The 14,741-nt window shown below is 37.1% G+C and overlaps 1 protein-coding gene across 2 annotated transcripts in view; it reads left to right on the forward strand.

The window, feature by feature from the left end:
• Pur-alpha (Purine-rich binding protein-alpha) overlaps positions 1–14,741 on the forward strand; it is a 233,584-nt gene that overhangs the window by 127,952 nt on the left and 90,891 nt on the right. The window lies entirely within an intron of this gene.

Genomic DNA, 14,741 nt, shown 5'->3' on the forward strand with positions numbered 1-14,741 from the left:
GGTGTATATAAGGTATTCTCTCTTTCTCAAGATCGTTTCCTCTGGATATATTTGTTGCCTCTGCTCTGGCAGCTTCCTATTCTTTGTACAGTAAGGTGTTGTGTCATCTGCTTGCTTGAGCTCCTCTTTAAAGTGACTCGGTCTCCTCTAAATGACAGTTTCTGCCATCATTTCCTCAGGATAAAATCTCTCTCAGGGGCCACCCTTTAGAAACGTTTGCAAAACGTTGACGAATTACTGTAGGCGTGACAGAGGAAGGGCTCAAAAAATAACAAGTGAAATAGTGACCCTTCAATCCTGGAAGCAGGCCCTGAAAATCTCGTGGGTCTAATGTCGCTTACTGGCTCTCTTCCGCTCCCTTCTCTCTTACTCTCTTTCTCTCCCTCCTCTCGTAGGTCGCACCCCATTCTTCTCCCTTCACCCTCCATGTCTCCAATCCCTCTCTCTCCGTTGCCATGACAGGGTACGAAAAGCGCTGGGAACTCCTATTCCGTCCCCCTGTTCTCTCTTCTCTTTAATGTATCCCCCACCCGACCTATTCTCCTCAGCAGTGTAGCCCCCTCTCCTCTCTCTGTCTCCTCCCTCCCTTCTCCCACTCAACGTTCCTTGCTTGGTTGCCGGGCTGGCTTCCTTTGCATGCTATTGCTAGCTGTCTTTATCTTATTTTTAATATTGCTTGTTAAAATAGTCATTATTGTACTTTTATCACTGCAATGTAGGACAATAGGAAATCACAACCTCGTCAGCCAATGTCGATTTTTTTTAATTGGTATCTTTTTTTCTGTTTTTTTAGCCTCTACGATTATGTTGTAACTGGTACTTGATTCTGCAACTACAGATCTATGCCCATTTCCATCAGAAATTTACTTTAGTCGTATTATTTGTTCAGATAACACTATTAAAATCAGGTAGAAATTCTCTCTCTCTCTCTCTCTCTCTCTCTCTCTCTCTCTCTCTCTCCCCTACAATAGCATCAATCAGTTAGTTGTAGGATATTTATCCCTGGGAATAAGGTTCATTTCATATAGTCTTCATTTCAGTTATCGCTCTTCCGTCTTGTTTATTTTGCATTTCTATGTGTGGGTTATTGACGGTGTAATATCTGGTTAATTTTTCTTCTATTGGATTGGTTATCAAAGCGCTTTCCCCCTCTCCTATTTTCATCTTTTTGTGACCACCTCTTGTCTACCTGCCTGTAATGATTTGCAAAATCATTAGAACCCCCATACTAGAATGTTATTCTCACACCCCTATCCATTCGCTGTTATTTCTCTTGCAGTTTGGATTATTTCCGTCTGTCTTCTATTCTGAATTTGGGTCTTCAAAATTTTGTAACGTGTCATTTCTGTGCCCATCTAATTCGATATCTTTATTTCATCAACGTTTTGTGTATATCGTCCATAATTATGTTTGAATGAAGCCTACTATCCACATTATCGGCTTACATTATATATATATACTGTATGTGTATATATATATATATATATATATTGTGTGTGTGTGTTCACTCGTTCAAAAAGTTATTTTTCTATTTGTCCAAAAAGTGTAACGTATCTGACTAGTTCATCTTTTCAACTCGTCAGACAGTGATCTTTATGACCAAGGTTGTGGTTGTAAATATCAATCACAGTGGCATTTGATAGCGAATTCTACCTTTGGGAATATATATCCTCTGGAAATTTATATATGATAAATGCTTGTGCATGGGCAAAGATTCGAACATATGCCTCTTAGTTATTTGCTTGGACGATCTTTCTTGAAGTAAAAGTGAAGCCACCCTCCTCATCTTAGGTAATCGCATAATAATAACCCGACAAGCCATGTATTTGACCGTGTACTTAGGAGATACAGAAATAGACCATTCTCGAATTATATAAAATCCATCCTCTTTATTCTTCACTCATATTACACCTGTATATTTGTATGTGTACGTATATATATATATATGTATATATATATATATATAATATGTGTGTGTGTGTGTGTGTGTGTGTGTGAAACTCATTAGAGACTATTATTGTTGTAAACAACTGTGAAATTTCTACTTGCGTATATATGTGCATATATATTTTTTTCATCTTACGCTTCATATCACAATTGGGGGTTTCAGTTCATCTTTAGCTTTTAATGTTAGAAGTGCTACTTTCAACGTCCTTTTAAAGCTGGGAGGACTGGTGGGTAGTAACCGGGAGTGGTGCGCGCCCCTATCAAAGTGAGTATATTCCTGTACTAATCAGCCATGTGCCCAAATTTTAATTGTAAAATTTCATCTGGATAGTGAGGGAACTGAGATTAGTCAATCGGGGGAAATAACTTTGAAGTATTTATTATGTATCTGTAAGTCATTCGACTTGGGTGGAGTTTTGCAACAGTACTATAGGGTATAGAATGATACCTCTATCGAAAATGCACTATTCCGAATGAGAGTTAGCACTTGCTAAAGGACACATACATACGTACACACACACACACACATACATATATATATATATATATATATATTATATATATATATATATATATATATATTATATGATATTGTATGTGTATGTTTTATAAGTATTTATGTATGATATATACGGTTTTTATATGTCAAAAAGATGAGGAGGCAATCTTGGTGTTACCTTCATTGCCCTGTCATTATAGAATAGGGAGCGAGTTAAGACCGTCCATGGGTACGATAAGAGGACAGCCAGGTTAGTAGCCTATCTGCTTGAATATGATTGAACGGGCAGCGCAAGCACACATACTCTTTCTCTCTCTCTCTCTCTCTCTCTCTCTCTCTCTCAACATGCACCGCAGACAGACTGCTTGTAGTTGTAACATAACTCTTTATGTGCACAATAATATTGTTGATGAAACCTCCTGTATCGCAAGGTTGGAAAAAGGGTGTCATTTATATCCCACCCGCAATTCAAAGTGATTATCCCTTGCCAAAGGACATATCATTTCCAGATTAAGAGTCGGCATTCTTTCAGGACAGTGAATTCCTTATGAAATACCATTAATCAATACATACACAGTTAAACTAAGGTAATGTTCAATGAAAATAACAGAGACAACAAATAAGGATTATGGACGAACCTCTACAGATTGTTAATGAATATACGCAATTAGGACAGACAATAAGTGTTTCCTCAGGATGAGACCGAAATTAAAAGAAGGATAAGCATGGGATGGAGAGTTTTTGGTAAACAAAATGAGATCATGATAATCAAAATGCCAATATCTCCAAAAAGATAAGTATTTAATCAGAAGGTCCTACTAGAAACTTGGAGAATACATGGATACAGGTGCAAACTAAAGTAGAGGATATTCCTAACATGTAAGAAAAAGAAATGGACATGGTCATGACATATGATAAGAATGGCAGATAAAAGATAGCCGAGTAGAATAACAGAATTGGTCCCTAGAGATTGCAAAAGAAACGGGGGAAGAAGGAGAAGACCATGGATTGACGAATCAAGAAAATTTTCTGGTATAGACTGGCATATAGAAACCACAAGTATATGTTTGAGGCGTTTATCTTGCAGTGGACTAGCAACGGCTGACGATACACTCACATATAATATATATATATATATATATATATATATATTTATAAATATAAATATATATATATATATATATATATAATATTGCTATGGGGTATTTTTTTGATTCTCATTGTTTTGTTGACTGGTTATTATTTATTATATCACAGAATTTGTGAATAAATCATGTTCTACATAAATGTTTTATTTCATTAATTTCCAGTGATACAATGCATTTTAATCCTTTAGTAATAACTTGTAATTAGCTTGCTTCAAATTCTGTTTTCTTCATAGTATATACCAATTGTGTTAAAATAAAAAATTAATGCTAGCATATATGCTTTATTTAAATATGAATGTACTTGCACCCACACATTACCTGTATTGAGATGGTGTTTTGCGTTGCGTTGAAAGGCGAATGGTGGCCTGCCTCGCTCTTTGCCCTTCTAAGCCTATTCTGCTCTGCCTCATAGTCCTCCCCTTCATCACCTCAGCTTCCTTCAGTGCCAACGATGCCTTGTTCTCCCTCACCAGTTTTTTCCTCCTCCCTCTTCCTCATCCATTTGAGTACGTGTGAGGTATTCTGGATAACCCTTATCCTGGATGATCCTGAATGTCTTGGATAATTATAAGACAAGAAGAGTCATGTTCTTGCTGCTTTATTTCTTTTCATGATTTTCTCGTTAAGATATCCATTGAATGTGCACCTTTATGCATAACAAAAATGCACGCTAAATCACACAACCTGTACGATTGTAAGTCCCCCCCACAAACTAATTCATCGTTTGAATGTCATCTTGGGTAACGATGGACTGCTGCTACAGTCGATTTAGGCCTCCAAGTGGATGGGGGTTGGGCCAAGGCCTTGGTTGGGCGGTTGGTTGGATAGGAAGTGTCAGTGACCCTTTCGGTTCGTTTGGCCGTGCGTGTGTGTGTGTGTTTTAAGGATGGAGTTAGGGACAGAGGGAGGTGCAGATGGGACCCAGGAAACCTCTTAGTTAGTCTTAGATTGGAGGGGTGGTTACTGGTGCCCTACTCAGGGACACCTCACAAGCGTTTTGGCTGCGATCACTTTTTTTCTTTCTTCCTCCAAACCATAGTAATATATGTATGTATGAACGAGTGGGTCATGGTCGTCTCGTCTAAGCTAGTACTTTACTTACAAGCTTTTCTCAATGCCTTCTTTCGCCTTCTTCCTTCTCACACCGTCTACGTTGTGCAGCATTAAACAAGTAACCTTGAGATGAGCCGTATATTGTGACGCTGAGCGAGTTTTAGGGGGGGGGGGGGAGTTTAAAGCCTGGGTATGTTTGTTTTTACCCAAGGTTTAGGCAAAAAAGAAAGGACGACATCTTACCCCCTGCCGTCGGTGCTTTGCAACACGAATTAATGCCATTACAACACCACTTTTTGTTCATACATCTTCCCCTTTTAGCTATGAAGGCTACCACCTGGAAGGTCCAATTTTTATATTTAGTTAGTGGGTAAAGTTGATTCATTTTAAGTTATAATTCGTTAGAATTGGGTTTTTTTTCATGAATTCTGTTTTCTGTTCTCTGCGAGCTATATTTTACTAGTTATTGATATTTAAGGCTGGGGTGTTATGAATATATATATATATATATATATATATATACACACACAACAAATAAATGAAGCTATATCTAGTCCACTGCAGGACAAAGGCCTCAGGGGTCCTTATTAATGTCTGTAATTTGTTCAGTTTTCATCATCACGCTGGCCACTTTGGTTTGGTGACAGTGGGAGACTTTTTGTCCGATCACTCACAGCAAACCAGCCTGGTATGGGTGGCCCTGACTATGACAGCTATGCTGATCATGGAGATATACAAACCCTCTCATCACGTCAAAGTATCCCTACAAAGAAAGGTGTTTGTTTCCACACGCACACACACACACACACACATATATATATATATATATATATTATAGTTTGGATGTGGCATTGACCATAGTATTTTTCCTCTGCGGAGACCCCTCTCCCCCCCCCCCCTTAACGGAAACAATATAAGCGTACATTTTCTCCTTTTTCAGGAGTAGATGTGGCATTAAAAATACAGAATTTTGGTATCGTAAGTATTTAAAAATTAACTCTCCAGCCTTTACGATATATATGACGTCTATGCCAGTTCACACGAGTTGCTGCTGTCCTGGATTGACCCACGGTCCTTATGAACACATATTTGTTTTTTTACTAAAAGAAATAATGATATTTTTTTCAGTTGTAGTAATAAACGAATCTCTTTAAGTATGAATGATGCCTCCTAAATTGGAAAGATCAATTTTTATAGAGTTCACTATTCGGTGGCCTAAGATTGCCTCTGACCCTGTAATCGTATTCACCTATACAGTTTAGTTTATTTTTGGAAATCTATTTACTTTTATTTTTCAATTGTCTTGTTGAATTATATTGGACTGTGACCTGTTCCTGTTCAGAATTTTTCTTGATTGATTTTCAATTAATGTCGTACATCGTGCATGGTGTTTGTACAAGTAACTAGGGTGTCCTTTTTTTTCTTTCTTTCTTTCGTGTATTTAGAGAACATCGTGTTCGATGGAATCTGTCTTTACGGTTTAGTTGTTTGAATCAAAGCAAAATAGCGACGATGGGATGATATAATCTCCTGTCATTTCGTGAAGTATTTATCTGCTTGTCATATTCAGTCTGTTAACTGATGCAACACTTATGTGCAGAAGAGTCCTTGTATGGAAATTCAAGTCTTTATAGAAGTGGCCCTCCACCCACCCTCGTATGATGACAGTTTATCTCGGTTGATGGAGAAATTACCAAGTTTGAGACTTTTGATCTTTCATGCATGAAGGAATTTGACTGCTTAGCCCTGCCTGACCTAGCACCAAGGAATGGTAACGTCAGTGACCATAGAAAACATGTGTATCTGTCCGTCGTGGAAAACGTTTGGCACTGGTCTAGTTCTCATTGGCCCACCAAGGTGACCATCGCGTGGGCAAAGATCAGAGGATGTCAAACTGATCTCATCAACGTACCGATTTATTACCTGGTCTCCTAATTACAAAGTCTTTCTATCTTTGTTTTTTATCCTCAGCTTGTATTAATCTACTACGATTTTGTACTCTATACGAGTAAGATTAAGGACGCGGTTCTTTGCCTTGGTTGCTTGGCGAATTTTGCGTATCCTATGAATTTGGTCAGATTTAATATATAGTTTGCCCTTTGCGCTTGTGGCCAATTTCAGTTGAGTTGGCCTCTGAATCAGAATTCCACTGAGTTAGCCTCTCTGAAGACGAAATGTGTAGATTTTGCTTTTTGGGCTGTCAAAATTATTTGGTTTGGCGTCTTTGAGGTTGAATTCAGAGGATTGATTCTCTTCAGGTTATCTTTACCTAGAGTGTTTAATATATATAGTTCTTAAATGTGTTATTTGAAGCTGAGAGATATATTTGATATTTTGAATGATATATTTTGTAAACGCGGTTGTGTTAGATATCAATGGTTTTTATTCATTGGCCAAACTGTTTTGAACCTCTCGTTTTCTGGTATGTTCTCCCAAAGAAACGCCCATCCAAGGTGATAGTGGCGATTATAGTTATGGTTAGACCCCCGGTTTTTGTATATAACTTAGACCGTGATGGGTGTATCTCTCCATGCAGAAAATATTCATTTTGAGAAAGAGAAATCACGCATAAATACACACACACACACACACACATATATATATATATATATATAATATACTGTATATATGTGTATATTTATATATATATATATATATATATATATATATATATATATATATATATATATAAATTGTGTGTATCTTTCAATACCTTTTTATAAGTTTTCAAAAAAGATATAATGTAGAAGGCTATTTAGAACTATTTTGTTGTTGGAGCTTCCTTGTGTCCTTTCATTAAAGTGCTTTGTGATTATATCATGAAAGCTGGAATATCAAGTATTCGCTTATTCAGTTATGCTGGTTTATGATAATAAAATTTGAATATCAGAATTAACGTGATTTAAATTTTCAAAAATGGCCGTGGGTTGCCTCATTTCTAATCGACCGTCCTCCACGAGAAAATACTAACTCTCTCTCTCTCTCTCTCTCTCTCTCTCTCTCTCTCTCTCTCTCTCTGTTGTTTTTGATTGGTTATTGTTGATTCCCTTAGCAATAGTATCAAGAACACGAGTGAGACGGAACCCTTGTGGAACGCATGACATTAATGTGCCCAGCCCAAAAGTTTATTTTTTGGAAGGGATTCCATTTGGCATGGGGCATGGGAGTAACTATTTTGACCTGCATTTGATACAAAATGACATCCAAGTGAACCTGCATCGGTTTTGTTCTCATTAAATTTCAGTCGCCAGCTGGTTGGGACTCAGAAAGAGAGAGAAGCAAGCCTTCAATTCTAGCAGCCATTAATATCACTTGAAAGATGGCTAAAACTTTTCAAGATTAAAGCTCGGGGAATTTCACAGGAGGTCATTGCCCTGAGATAGAAATTTCTGTAACAATACTCAGTCTTGCAAGTGAGGATGCTATTTTTGCTTCCGTATTGGTTATCAGATTATGGATAATATTTTTGTAAAGATTGATTTAGCTCTCTCTCTCTCTCTCTCTCTCTCTCTCTCTCTCTCTCTCTCTCTCTCTCTCTCTCTCTCATATAGGGCAGGATAACGGCAAAGTAAGGTGATGGAGAGTAGAAGGGTTCGATTAGGATGGGTATTGAAAAGGGCTTTGTTAGCGAGAGAGAGAGAGAGAGAGAGAGAGAGAGAGAGAGAGAGAGAGAGAGAGAGAGAGAGAGATAGGCACGACCTTCAACGTCTATTGATCGTGGTGCGCTGCTACTCTGCTGACTTCCTTTCCTTGTGCCAGACTACCTCTTCCTTGCCTTCACCCCTACCCACTTCCCTCCCCTTCACCTCCAAGTCGTAGTGGTGGTGATGGTAACCATGAAGCCCCTTCTGTCTTTTCTTTTTCTTTGCCGTCTTATTTCCGTTAAGTTTTACCAGAGATTCATAGATCTGGATATTGTGATATTCAAGGTCATCACAGGTCATATGAAGAACTCGACCCGGCTCTTCGTGCAACAGCAGCAACAGGGCCGCAGACTGAGTAGGGACTTGTGTGTATGTGTGTGTGTGTGTTTCTGCATGCGCGCGTGAGCTCGCTGCCGGCACACCGAGTGCCATGCCAAACTGGTTGCTGGTCGTCGTTGTCTGCTGCTGGCTGGCCCAAGGAGGAAAGCATTTTCATTGCCTTTTTTACGCCATCTTGGAGTGCATTTTGTGGTCTGCGGCAAGGCTTGTCGCTGTATAGAATACACAGGCTTTTAATGGGACGAAAAGTGAAAATGCACCTTCATCTGCTTTTGGTGTTTATTTTGCAAAAGTTTTTTTTACCTCGTTTTTATGGGAACTTTCAATTAAACATCCAGAAGTATATCTCACCTTTAAGAGAGTCAGAAACTGTATTCTATGAGAATTGGGAGTTTTCCAGAATATTTCGTTTTTAACTGCTGGCACTTAGCAAACATATTTAGGAGATAGGTTTTATAGTAAGAAGTTTATTTCGTAATTTTTTAGATGACCTTAAATAGAATTGATTATAAAGTAAAGTACAAGAATTTAGAACTACAAGTAACTTTATTGTACTGAGGATATACATGTAAAGTATGGCGTGTTTAAACACTTAATAAGTCAGACTAGCCTCCTCTTCTTTTTTCTACGTTAAATGTTGTATGGCCCTTTTTTCTACCTTAAATGTTTTATGGCCCTTTTTTCGTCGTTGTTTTATGTCCTGTTCGTCTCTTGAGATTATGCTCAGTGGTATTGCTCGATTTATCACTATTCCATTATTTAGAAAGCTTAAAAAGTGAGAAGTATATTTTGGGGCATTCTGTACGCTCGGTTCTTGTAATGGTTTTTAAAAGAAATCTAACTAGGAAGGCTCAGCTTGAATTTATTAATACCTGCAACTTACTAACCTATGTGTCAAAGAAAATAAAATGTATTGATCTTAATCACCGAATCCTGTCTGGGGTTCCAGGAGGCAGTGACATTTTTCGAAGAAAGATCTTTTTATTTCATCACAAGTGCGTATTACTCCTTATGCATAGTGTCTGTGACCTTCCCCTGGGGAGGTGCCATAATGCCACGGCCATATTCCCTATATATACTGTCCTGTAAAGCTGTTGGCCAGCCTTCGCAGCACTTGTAAGCACAGCCAAGTGCTTTCAAGTTTGAGTGGCTGTTTTGAAGTCCGCAATGTCAATCCTCAACGTTGTTCTCTATTTACCCTTGCGGATTTTTTGCTGTGAAGTCGTGTTGTGTTCTCCATATAAATATGTTCTTTCTTATAATTAATATGGCCATCAAGATAGCATAGTTTTGAATCTATCCAATCCTTGAATAAGACGAGAGTTAGCGTCAATAGATGTCTCTAAACCCCCACAATGAGTTTAGTTAGTCAAAAGGCTTCTTTTTTTACCAAAAAATTCTCGTATGTATTTTGTTGATGGAATTGGTTCAGTATTTCTTGATGTAAATATCTTGTTATAATTTCATTTGGTTTCTTCTTTGCTTTCCAAACACACTCAAAGTTGAAGGCTTAACCAAAAGTGAATATCAGAAGCAAAGCTTTCGTGTCCGTCTGTGGTTATGGGTATGATCATGGCATAAGCAATCTCATCCCAAATTTCAATATTCGGAAACCTATCAAAGGACCTTGGGCGTCTGGTGTTAGCGTCTGTGCGTCCTAATGAGGCCCTTGTCTAGTATTAACATCATGGATTTCGACCAGTTTGTTCATAACTGATTTCAATTCTGAGCTAAACCGCATCTTGATGCACAGAGCTGCTGTAGGTGCAGAGGATAATAGTAATAATAATAATAATAATAATAATAATAATAATAATAATAATAATAATAATAATAATAATAATAATAATAATAATAATAAAAACATCTTGTGCTTACAACTGCTGAAAAGGCAGAAATGTTCAAACGTTCCGCAAGACGTTTCTGTTACGTCTGAATTTATTTTAGTGGGTATCACATATAGAATATTTTTCTGCTCCATTTAACGTCTCATTAAAGAGGCCGATGCGTGTCAGTTTGCTTCCTTCCTCGCTTTGCAAACTCCTCTAGCGCCTTCAGCACAAGACTTTTAACTAGATTTGTGATAAATATTCAAGTAGCCTATTTTCTTTTGTTTTCTTTTTGCCCCGTAAGAAGTACAAATTAGTTCATTTGAGAAAGGGGTATTCATAAAACAGGTAAATAGGAGTTTGATGTGCGTTTGTTAAGCAAGGGGGTCTGTGTTACGTTTTGTTACAAAAAAATGGCAACTCGAGATATTAGGGTTTCGTTAATCGTGTGTTTAACAATAAAATGTCTTGAATAAGACACCGAGACACTGTTAATTAGAGGTGAACGCGACGGAGCTTATGATAATTATTTTCTCCTTGTATTTTTGGAAATAATTACACTACTAACAACAGAATATTCTTCAGTGGAATTATAGGAGTGATTAGCTGTTTAATCACACTTCCCGCGCTCAGCAAATTTGTATATAGGGATGGCCGCGCGTAGTCTTTACCAGGCACTACCGCCATCTTCCCTCCTTCACCTCTGCGTATGTAAGCTACCCACATCTGTGGTGTTCAAGAATGAGTACTGTGGGCTAGCAACTTTATCTCTGACGACGTATAACTCACATACGCCCGCGAACACACACACACACATATGTGTATATATATATATATATATATATATATATATATATATATATATATATATATATATATGTGTGTGTGTGTGTGTGTGTGTGTGTGCGTGTGCATATATATATATATATATATATATATATATATATATATATATATATATATATATATATATATATATATATATATAGTTTGGTTGTAAATATAACATGTTAGGAACTCAAGTACATATTAAAGCCAAATCATGAATATTTTGCACGATTTTTTTTTATATTGTACATTATTCTTTGTGCAAGCGGTATTTCTAATTTTATTATACGCTCTCACATAAGTGTGTCTGGGTGTATTCTTTATTTATTAAAGAGATACTGTCTGTTGATTCGGTTTGACAGGAAATTTATTTAGAACTTTAAAATTGTTTCGGATTGTGGGGCAACTTAATGTATATGCCTTGTTCCCTATTATTATTATTATTATTATTATTATTATTATTATTATTATTATTATTATTATTATTACTTGCTAAGCTAAACCCTAGTTGGAAAAGCAGGATGCTATAAGCACAAGGGCCCCAACAGGGAAAATAGCTCAGCGAGGAAAGGAAATAAGGAAAAATAAAATATTTTAAAAAGAGTAACAACATTAAAATAAAGATCTCCTATATAAGCTATAAAAACTTTAACAAAACAAGAGAAAGAGACATAAGATATAGTGTGCCCGAGTGTACCCTCAAGCAAGAGATCTCTAACCCAAGACAGTGAAAGACCTTGGTACATAGGCTATGGCACTAGCCAAGACTAGAGAACAATGGTTCGATTTTGGAGTGTCCATCTAGAAGAGCTGCTTACCATGGCTAAAGAGTCTCCTCTACCCTTACCAAGAGGAAAGTAGCCACTGAACAATTACAGTGCAATAGTGAACTCCTTGGGTGAAGAAGAATTGTTTGGTAATCTCATTGTTGTCAGATGTATGAGAACTGAGGAGAATATGTAAAGAATATGGATAAGAAAAGGGAAAATGAACCGTAACGAGTGAGAAGGATCAAATGTAGTACTGTCTGGCCAGTCAAAAGACTCCATAACTCTTTAACGGTAGTATCTCAACGGAGCCTAATAGTGTAGTGATGAATAACGTATATCATCAGATTATAACACAATATCAATTTCCTTATTCATCGTTGGACTGGTGTAAAAACAGGTCCTGCTATTTACAGAAATCTAACAAGATATCATCCTCTTCAATTACTACCGACAGCGAAGGTTCAAACAACCATCATAAATATGCAGCCTTTCCTGCTCCCTTAGAATACTTCCATATTCCACTCCCCGCAGTCCTACCGTTCTCCCTTTCTCTGTGAGGGCAAACCACCTCATGTCGCTAGCCCATCATTTGCCCTACCTTAAAATTTTACATTGTATATCTACGTTTCTTATCTCATCGAGCAATCCCACGTACAATCCAGGAACAAAGAAAGCGATCACAGCAGTATCCATCTTGGTACTCCTTTTACTCTCAGAATCTACTCCTGAGTTTCAATGTTGGTACTTTTTCTTTTTTTGAGCATCCACACTAAAGTTCTACAGTATGTTGGAACTATTGCTTTCAGAATAAAGACTTCAGTTTGCATGTTGGTACTCTTTTTCTATTAGCATCCCCATTTCAATTCCATGTTGGTACTTTTTTTTTGCTTTCAGCATACACACTTTAGTTTCTGTGTTTGGTACTCTTTTTACTTTTAGCATCCGCTCTTCAATTTCCTTGTTGGTTTTTCTTTTCTTTAGCATCCACGTTTAAGAATCCGTGTTGGTACTCTTTTGCATTTAGGATCCACACTTCAATTTCCATGTTGGTACTCTTTTACTTTTAGCGTCTGCTTTTCAGTTTCCTTGTTGATACTCATTTGCTATCAGCATCCATACTTCAGTTTCCTTATTGGTACTCATTTGCTATTAGCATCCACACTTCAGTTTCCTTGTTGATACTCGCTTTTAGCATCCACGCCTCAAGTTTCTTTGTTCGTACTCTTGTGCTTTCAGCATCCCCACTTAATTATCTTGTGCTTTCATTATCCCCACTTAATTATCCATGTTGGTACTCTTGCTTTCAGCATCCACACTTCAGTTTCCCTGTTGGTACTCTTACTTTTAGCATCCACAATTCAGTTTTCATGTCGGTACTCTTTTGCTTTCACCATCGGCACTTAGGTTTCATAGATGAAAAGTAACTTCAAAACCTTTGCTTCTCCTTCAAGATACGTACGTTCATCTTATCCAAACCTGTTGCAGAAGAATCGTTTTACCTTCCTTGTCTTTCATGCCAGTGATCTAAATAGCATCATAAATTTAAATTACTCCTATTTACTTTGTACTTTCTATACTTATGGTTATGTTTAAACTCTTTGCATATCGCTAACTAATACAGTAAGATGTCCAATTATGTACTACAGATTTCGCAACCTTCTACCGCCAAATCTGCCCCGTTCAATCTTGCATCTTCCAACTCTTTTCCCATTTTTTATCCATATTAAGAAGTTCCTCGAAATGACCCTTACATCTGCTTGGAACTGCATATTAATTGCATTATGTATTTTAATTGTCTATTTCCCCCATTTTACTTACTCTGGTATTCGTCTTAAATAAGTTATTTTCGTTATTATAACTTTAGGGCTTGTGTCCTGGCATGTAACTGTACTTGAAGCTCTCCTATCTTTCTATCTATAATCTCATGACACCGTGAATCTACCATTGAAATTTTCATGGTGGTGTACACACACTTCATCATCCTCCACGCCTAATGACGCAAAGGGCCTCTGTTAGATTTCGCCATGCAAACTCATATACTGTACATACTGTATATGCATAAATTTCACTGAAACACTTTGCTCAGTTGTAATCCACCACAAAAAAAGTAAAAGTAGTCAGGATTCATTCACTATTTTAACTTTACCTTATGGTTAATTGTATATAAATATATTTATATATTTATGTGTGCTTATGTACTTCTAAGGCCTGTAGTTGTTTATTTCTGGCCCTCCGTGTACTGCAGCCCTAGTTATGTAATGGAGTGCAAACGCATGGAGGAGTCGATAAAAGGAGGCCTTGGGCTAGCAACCTCATTTCCAAAGATACAGTTGACGAGAGGTTGTACCCTAATAGCTTCCGCCCTCAAAAAGATAATAATTCGTACTATATGGGGAAATAAGACAGTTTTACCTTTTTTTTTTATGGTATTTTTTTCAGATGAATATATATAGAATTTTTACTTATAATTGAGGGGTCTGTAGCTTAATTTTTATATCATATGTTTATGGTAATAGGATGATGACATGCTAACACAGTGTACAATATTTTTATGTAAGTTTGTATGCATATGTATGTGTGTGTATATATATATATATATATATAATGAGAGAGAGAGAGAGAGAGAGAGAGAGAGAGAGAGAGAAACATCATGCTCGTATTTGTTCAGAATTGGTAGCCCTCGA

Source organism: Palaemon carinicauda, chromosome 7, assembly GCF_036898095.1.
Source record: "Palaemon carinicauda isolate YSFRI2023 chromosome 7, ASM3689809v2, whole genome shotgun sequence".
Lineage (NCBI taxonomy): Eukaryota > Metazoa > Arthropoda > Malacostraca > Decapoda > Palaemonidae > Palaemon > Palaemon carinicauda.